Consider the following 8215-nt stretch of genomic DNA (forward strand, 5'->3'; position numbering starts at 1 on the left):
AGACAACACTCCTACTGGTAATAGCCACAAATAACCTCCACACAAATAGCTCAAAACCAGGTGAAAGGATTCTCCTCCTCATTCTTAACCATTACAATGGAAATTAAGACCAAATCAAAATACTGTTTCATACCTTTAAGATGGCAAAGTTCATGAAGTCTGACAATATTAAAATTTGGTGGTAGTGGGGCACTGGGAAAACTAGCCCAAAACTGCTAGAATAGGATATGGCACTACCATTCCGCAACTCCATGTGACATTAAATTTCAAGATTCATTTGTTCTGCAACTCAGTAAGTTCTCGTATGGTGCACATACAATCAGGGGAGAGCCTTACACTTATACATAGGAGACAGGCTCACAGATCTTTACAATGACTTGTGATAGCAAAGACTAAAACATGGAAATTGCCACATGTGTATTAACAGCAAACGGGAGAATTTATATGTATGTGAAATATTATGCATTGCCAAATTATAAGTTACAATTTTTAATTAGCCAGATCTTCCTCCTCCTGGAATACTTGTCTTGCCCTGCAGGTAGTGGGTCAACATACTGCTCTGTAGGAAGCACTGATATTTGTTAATCAAAGTGTGGCACCAGCATCCAGCATGGCTGAATCACTGAGGAACTTGGTAAAAATGCAAAACCTAGCAAGGCATGGTGGGAAACACCTGCCAGCATTCGCCAAGGCTGAGGCCAGAGAATTGCAAGTTTGCTCCCAGCCTGGGCAGCTTACTGGTTTAACACAAGACACTGTCTCAGTGCAAACAATGTTTAAAAGCAAAGAGAGGGAGTGGGGATGTCACTTTGTATGCACATCCTGGGTTCAACCCCCAGTATTGCAAAAAACAAAAACACATGAAAATATTACACCTTTTCTGGGCATGTATTACGGTTTAATTCTGAATTGTTCCCCAGATTTACACCACGTGTGTGGAATGTGTTTGGATCACGAGGGCTCTGTAGCTGCGTGTGATGTCCAGGAGGTAGGGCCTGGTCCCCAGAAGCGGTCCTTGGGGTGTGACCTGGAAGGTGCACCTTCCCCACTTTCTCTCTCTGCTGTCTGGTCTCCAGGAAGCAAGCGGTTTTCTTTCCCCCGGCCCATGCCGCTGTGTTGCTTCAGCCAGGCGTCAGCAGATCGCACACTGCAAACATGAACCTCTCCCTGCTTACACAGTGGGTGTCGGTGTTGGTCCCAGTGAGGAGAATGCGTCAGACAGCAGACACCTTCCTAAGGGCTAGAGATGCAAATACCGGTTCTTGGGTCTTCTCTCACAACTCATGGCACACACCGCATCTTTGAGTGTGTGTAAATTACTGGACCTGTGAGTGGGCGCTGTCTACCCTTGTATGCATGTGTGCACGTGTACATACGTGTGTACAGGCTGGACAACCTCACACAGCTGCACTGCCTGTTCTCCCTCCACTTCCTTCTGTGTGTGGTAACTGTAAGTAGGGTCTGCAGAGTCCTCTGCCTTGCCCGTTTGTTCTTTCCCTACACGGCCACGCGTCCCGTGCTGGCGGGGATCGGGGTTCCCAGCAGTGATGGGAAACACGCGCCTCTTCCACCCCTCCCATTCCCATCGCGCCTTGCACTGAGGGCCTTTAAGAGCAAAGACCAAAACTCCTCTGATCTCCTCTCACACTAAATCTCGCAGCAGGAAACGCAACTGTCAGGTAAATCTGCTGAACCATCCAGCGTCTTCGGGGCTTGGAGTTGTCTTTGGGGCAACCTGTGCGGGAGCCAATTCAGGCAGATGTCAAAGGGATCAGAAATCGTCCTAGTATATGTTTTCTTATAATATATGATACTTCTTTTGTCATGAAATAAAATTCCTAACAGGCTCCAGCAACATATACAATACTCATAATTTTGTATAATATGCTTATAAAAATGACAATAAATCAATATATGCTTTGAATTTAAATGCTCGGTCTAGAAGGCCTAAAATATTCAGGAGTGGACACTGCCCAGAAACAAGGTGGCCGTAGCATTTACACACATCATCCACTCAGGAACTGAATTCCTCCCACGACTCTGGTTGCTACTGGAGTGGTAATTGAGCAAGAGAACTGTGGTCGGCACTTTTGATCTCTAGTTTTCAAGGCCAGCTGCTTAGGTCTTATTTTGGAGGAAACACAGCTTCAGAAATTTCTGCAAAATTCAGGACCAGCCCAATGGAAGATCTGACCTTTGCAGGATATCTAGTATCCTTGGCTGTAACCCAGTAATCATTATGACCCTTGGCTCACTGTGAGGACAAAAATTGCCCCAGAAATTTCCCAGGAATGGAATCTGCTACAAGACAGTGCCATCCCAGTGAGACCACACCCCTCATAGGTTTCAGAACACCCCACTAGTTGGGCCCACTTTGCCTTGGAAAAAAGCCAATTGTCTCCTGGCCTGGAACACTGCACGAGAGCAATTACCTCTGCCCCTCTGGACTTCCTCCAAACACCGCTCTGCTCCTACTAGCTACCAAGAACCTTCTGGAAATAGTCCTAGAGTTTGCTGGTCAACCGAAGTCATGTCAGTAGCTGAAATCAGCTGAGGTGAAAATATCTATGTGTCAGAAATTGGCAAACCTACCTTTCCTGTATAAGAGGTGGGGACCGTCAGTAAATATTTAACATCGCAGCCTGATTTTTTATGAAGGACCTTTGGCACCTTCCTCCTAGATTCTGTTCTGTGTACTCATGCTCCTCTCATAGTAGCACCTACATTATTCCCTGATAATGCTGGGTGTTCTGATGCCTGCACACTCTGCCTTGGGTTCTCAGTGTACCCCAACAAAAGGCAGGGACACCTGCTGGGCCGTTGAGACTGAAACTCTTACTATCCATAGCAAGATACCCAAAGTGCCTGTTCCTCACTTTCTTTTTAAGGAACGAATTGCAGTCTACTTGTAACAACATGCATGCACACATGCATAGACACAAGAAGTTCATCACATACAAAAAACCCATTTTTTGTTGTGTAGTGAATGAGGAGGAATTTTGGTAAAAGCAGAATTAAAAATAAAACAAGAAAAACGAGCTAAAAAAGCTGGAAGCATTTCTCCCACCCCCTAATGTCAGCTGTAGCCAGGAGCTAAGCCCAGTGTTGGTAAGGATAGGAGCTCAGCCACCTGGTGATGAATCAGACAGCTCCCTAGACTTGTACTAAATTTGGCTCTGAGACAGGAGGAAGTTTTTCTCGGGATGTCTGTGCGAACACCAGCACCCTGGAGATGGGGCCTGGGACGCGCTCCTGCCTTGAACTTTGGAACACTGGTGAAGGGAGAGGCAGAAGGCCCTTCCCAGGGGTGTGGTAGGCAAAGCAGGCTGGAAAGGAAGCAGGAAAGGACATAGCCACGGGGTGGCACTGAGGGCCTTGGTCCACCAGGCTATCTGTAGGCATCTGCGCAAAGGTGCTTTCTGAGACTGCTAGAAAGAGCCAAGTGTTCCCTTCAGTGAAAACTGAACATGGTGACGATGAAGCCTGCTAAGTCTTTTGCCATCTGGGCCACTTTGCAACCTGGACCACCAGGTACTAGCAGTTCTTTGATATCTAGCTCTGAGTTGGAATCAAACCAGCATTCCTGAACGTCAATGCATACCATGGTCTGTTATAGAATTTTAATTAAAATGCAGATTCCCAAGCCCCCACCCCAAGTCCACCATGCTTTGGATTGGAGGATATCTGGGGAGTGTTTTTAGCAATCACCCTTTAAAGCAAATATTTTCAGGCACCTCTTGTTTTATTTCTGAGGCAAAAAAAAATATTCATGATGAAATTCACCCACACATGATTTAATCAGGCTCACACATTAATTCTGGGGTTGGAGAGCACCAGAATTTATACATTTTCTAGTTACTCTTTTCAAATTGTTCTTAAGAATCTCCTGGAAGAATATCCTTAATATTAATTAATTAGATTTTTAGAGTTGAAAATCTCGCAAAAAGAAATATCATGCGATAGCGGCAGGAACCAGCACATTTTCAATTAGTAACACATTACAAATCGTCTCCATTTCTAACCAGCCAAACAACATTCAAAGCTAATAATGAACAGGACAAGTCCAGTCTTTCACTTCCTGGAAGTTGTGTATGAGTTGAGCTTGGGTGCAATGTGACACGGCCGATGGAAACGTGTGCTCCTGTTCTGCCTTCTTTTCTCTTCACCAAAAACCTACAAACTTGACCTCTTCAAATCCTGTCTGGGGGACAGCAGAATAATCCAACAAAAAATGTCAAACAATGCTCTATTTCTTTTTAGCCTAGAGCAAAGCGATGGTTTATTTATCCAGACACTCATTCATTGATTCCCTGAGCAGATCAGCCTGGCATTGTCTCCAAACAATAGTGGCAGATTCAGAGGAACAAAGCTGTGGGTCCGTTACTGAACTTGCCATGGGAAACATAATACACTCAGGTCATAGAAAACTGTGTTGGTCTCGTGTCAAAAGAAGTGACATAAAACTTCCCAATGTCAACTGTGAGGTCTGAGGTCTTGATTCGCAATTCTGTTTCTAATCTCTGCACACCATTATTCCCAAGACTAGCATAGAATTCTTGCTTTTTCCAACCTCACTTACTCAAGGCAGTTGGGTTTTGGGTACAGATGAGCCACATCCCTGGTCAAAGGGTGGCACCATGAAAGGAAGGTGGCATGAAATGGGACACAGCAGATCTGAAGAGCAGCAGGTCCCTGACCCAGTTCACCAGGCCAGGAACAGTCACCCAGGGCAGGAACACTGCCAGGTACTTTGTGTCACCTGTAGTGATAATTTCCACATTCGTGTGGCACAGCCTTGAGCCCAGTTGCCAACAGTGGGCTGACTACGAGCTCATTAGTACTTTGTGCTCACCTGAAAGACGTGGAGACCACAAAGGAGATCGTTAGCAATTGACATGTTAATAATGAAATGATTGTAATAGCCTAAAACATTCTCAGGACTATGACTGACAAGCTTCTGGAGCAGTATTGCAGATCATTCAGATAGTTTTAATCACATGAGGACATTACTGACCCATGATAATTGAAGTTAAAATTAGAAATCACACACAAGGTAGTGATAGAGATAGTTACCAGTGTCAAAAGGTGTGATTTTGGGGACAGTGTATTCCTGGAAGTGAACAGAGACATTGTGTTGTCTGGTCACCTTGGTGTTCACCAGTGGCCTCTGCACTGGGAAATCAGGGATTTCCCATGTGTCATGGCCTGCGTGTCTTAGGGGAAAAGGAGCTGCTACCTGGTATCTCCTACATCTCTGGGGTGCTTTAGAATCCAACAGCATCTAGTGTTGGACTATTTGGTATGAGTGATTTTCCAAATGTGATCTTAATGCCATATTTCCCACACAATAAAGGTTTATATTAGCTGATGACACCAGCAATAATATGGTCCCTTCTGGGACAAACTTTTTGCCAAATCCAAAACCGAATTAAGTACTCACAGACAATGTCTCTTAATTCATGAGTTTTGGGTAAAGGAAATCAGTTTGCCACAGGATAACACACACAGATACAAACTATGGTAGACTCAAACACTAAAGATGCTTTTCTTTACAAAATCTCTTGTAGTTAATGTAAACACTATGGTAAGGAAAGGAGGGCTTCTTCCTGATGACTCATGCAGCACTGCCAGTATTACCATATCCTGAAAAAATTGTACAAACTGTGTAAAAGCAAAAGAAAGGAAAATCAATTAAGAAGAATGTAGCCCTGTGGACTTCATATTAAAAAAAATTAGGAGTTTTTTCCCTCCCAAAGTGTCATGGGGGTCATCGGTACCTTCCTCCAGTGGAGATACAAAAGGCGTTTCTCAGAGACATTCCACACCAGCAGTGCACTGGAAGTTACCTTGGCTGTGACGCAGGCCCGATTTCTGTCTAGACAGCAATGATTTATCATTTTGCTGAACATGGTATAGGTGGGCTTTGCATTAAGAAAGAACTAAGCATTAAGGGGCAATGATGGTACTCTGAGGAAATGTGAATCTGGAGTCTCTGGAATGTCATCGTTCCCAGCAGACAGAGGGACTCAGGTCAACAGCAGAAGGACCCGGCGGAGTGGAAACATTGTTCCTGGAAATTGGTGTCCCTGCTCCACAGCACTAGGGACCACAGCATCTGCATCACAGGAAGGAGGATTCAGGCAGGCAGAGGCGCATGACCAGGACTGAGGGGTAGTGGGGAAGGATGCAGAATGACTTGGCAAGGGAGTCCAACTCAGCTGGGAGAGGGGGACAGGGTGGCTGAGCAGGGGACTCTGGTAAACTAGTGACAGATGCAAGACCTGGAGATCTACACTGCATTTTGAAGTTTACAAAATGTAAACAGGCTGTGGGCCATGCTGAGTTTTGTACAGAAACAGAACAAGATTTGTCTGAAAGTGAAGACACCGTGCTGGGCTGCCAGTGGCATGAGCACCGAGGACAGAGAGAGGTCCAGTGTCACCAAGGCATCAGTTAAAAGCAATCTTTGATGGTAAGCCAAAAGCGGGGGAGGGGAGAGGAAAGGACCTTGATGTTTCAGTTTGTGACCAGGCCCCAGGACAAAATACCTGCTTCCAACCAATGTCTTCTTCACATCATTAGCATAGAGATGGTTGAATTCACCTAACATGTCACATTTAAAGAAAATAAACTTTGCCCAACAGTAGAGGAGGGACTGAAATAGTTTCCCACGATGCCCCCAAACGGGAAGTTAGAGTGGTAATACAGGAGGGCTACATGTGACTGAGATGCTTTGGAGGTGATATTAGCAAATTTAGTGACCAACGGTGAGTGCAGAGGGGAGTGACCAGGTACACAGCTTTCTCCACAGGAAATTCAATCCCAACCAACCCACTTACCCAAAAGGAAATCTCCTAGGGATGAGGTAGGCACAAATCTATTAGCTCGCTTTCAAGTCCGTACTGCACTTCCTACAGGCCAGAGTGTGGGTCCCTAACTTAGGGTGTCTACTCCTACATTTCCAAGTCTGCAGATGAAGACCCTAAAGTCTGGTACCTATAGACCTCCCCATCTCATTTTCTCAACTCCAACATCACTGATTTTCTTTTAAGAGGCTTTGTAAATACTTTGCTGACCTCTCTGCCATGAACCGAAGCAGAAAAGGGTGAGAAAAAAATACCAGCTTCTTACTTGTGAGCATCGTTCTCTCCACTCCATCACATTCCCAGACAATCCTCCCCATCCCCTGCTGGACTCCATTGCCACAGTACTCCACAGCACTATGACCCTTCCTTGCAAGAAGCAACGTTAGGGTTCCATCACCACACACGACAGCGATGCCCCTTGGTGTCAGACACCAAACTCCCAGCCATGGGTTTCTCGTGCAGCCCTTGCACTGACCATAGCCAAGCAGTTCAATAAACTTTCAGTGAGGGATAAATGAACAGCAGCGGTGACGTGTCTCCTATGGCCACGAGCTTGGCTTTGCTCTGAGGCGAATCTCTTGGCTGCCCAGCTTCCTCCACCGGGAACAGACTGAGGTCTTTCTTGCCCCGAAGGAGGCCTGGCCGCGGGACAGGACACACGGGGAGCTGTCACCGGCTGCTGTCTCCGCTCTCCAGAAGGCGCTGCGCCAGCTTCAGGATGCCAGCTCTGATTAAATTCTTTTGACTCTGGGCTTCCCTCTGACAGGGAAGGGGGGGAAAGAGGGTGTCAGTTCATCCTACCACAGTGGAAAGTGAAAATAAATACAATTTTCATTTATTAGAGACCATGTCTACCAAATAGCCCTTCGGAGCTCCGATTCCGTCTCATTAAGGCCTAACGACGTGGCTGGAAAAGAATCCATCGCTCTCTGCTAATTCAGTTGGCTCCTGCCATGACCAGGCAGCTTCTCCAACTCCAGCGTTCTGGTTCCAAAATCCACTTGGAGCCACATGGCAGCTCCCCCGCCCATGGCCCCAGCCCTCAGCTTGAGAATTAAGGCATGAAACACATGGAAATACAATGTTCCAATCCACCTAATTAATGCATTAAGTCCCTCATTTACATAGTACAAATTTCCCTCTATGCTCTCAGTTGCTTGGCAATTGCTTGTCTCAAGAAAATATATTAGCAGTTAAACTGCAGCTTAACAATGAGAGGAACTGTAACAAAGACATCAGCCATGTTTCAAAAGCTGCGTTTCGGAGAGGGCAATGAAGATGCAGGTGGGAAGACCGGACTGCCTGTCCTAGAGTCACTGCGCCCTCGATTTTGAGAAATATCACAACCG

At 45.8% G+C, this 8215-nt stretch overlaps 1 long non-coding RNA gene across 1 annotated transcript; it reads right to left on the minus strand.

Annotated features, from left to right (window-relative positions):
• Positions 1-725: 725 nt before the first annotated feature.
• Positions 726-2551, minus strand: LOC134475585 (uncharacterized). The gene is made up of 3 exons (XR_010046759.1): positions 2433-2551; positions 1647-1735; positions 726-1240 (listed from the first exon to the last, which is right to left on the minus strand). It is a non-coding gene; the product is annotated as an uncharacterized LOC134475585 (long non-coding RNA).
• Between the last annotated feature and the right edge of the window lie 5664 nt (positions 2552-8215).

This window comes from Cavia porcellus, unplaced genomic scaffold (genome assembly GCF_034190915.1).
Source record: "Cavia porcellus strain 051 isolate PalLab524CR breed Dunkin Hartley unplaced genomic scaffold, mCavPor4.1 scaffold_4, whole genome shotgun sequence".
Taxonomy (NCBI): Eukaryota; Metazoa; Chordata; class Mammalia; order Rodentia; family Caviidae; genus Cavia; species Cavia porcellus.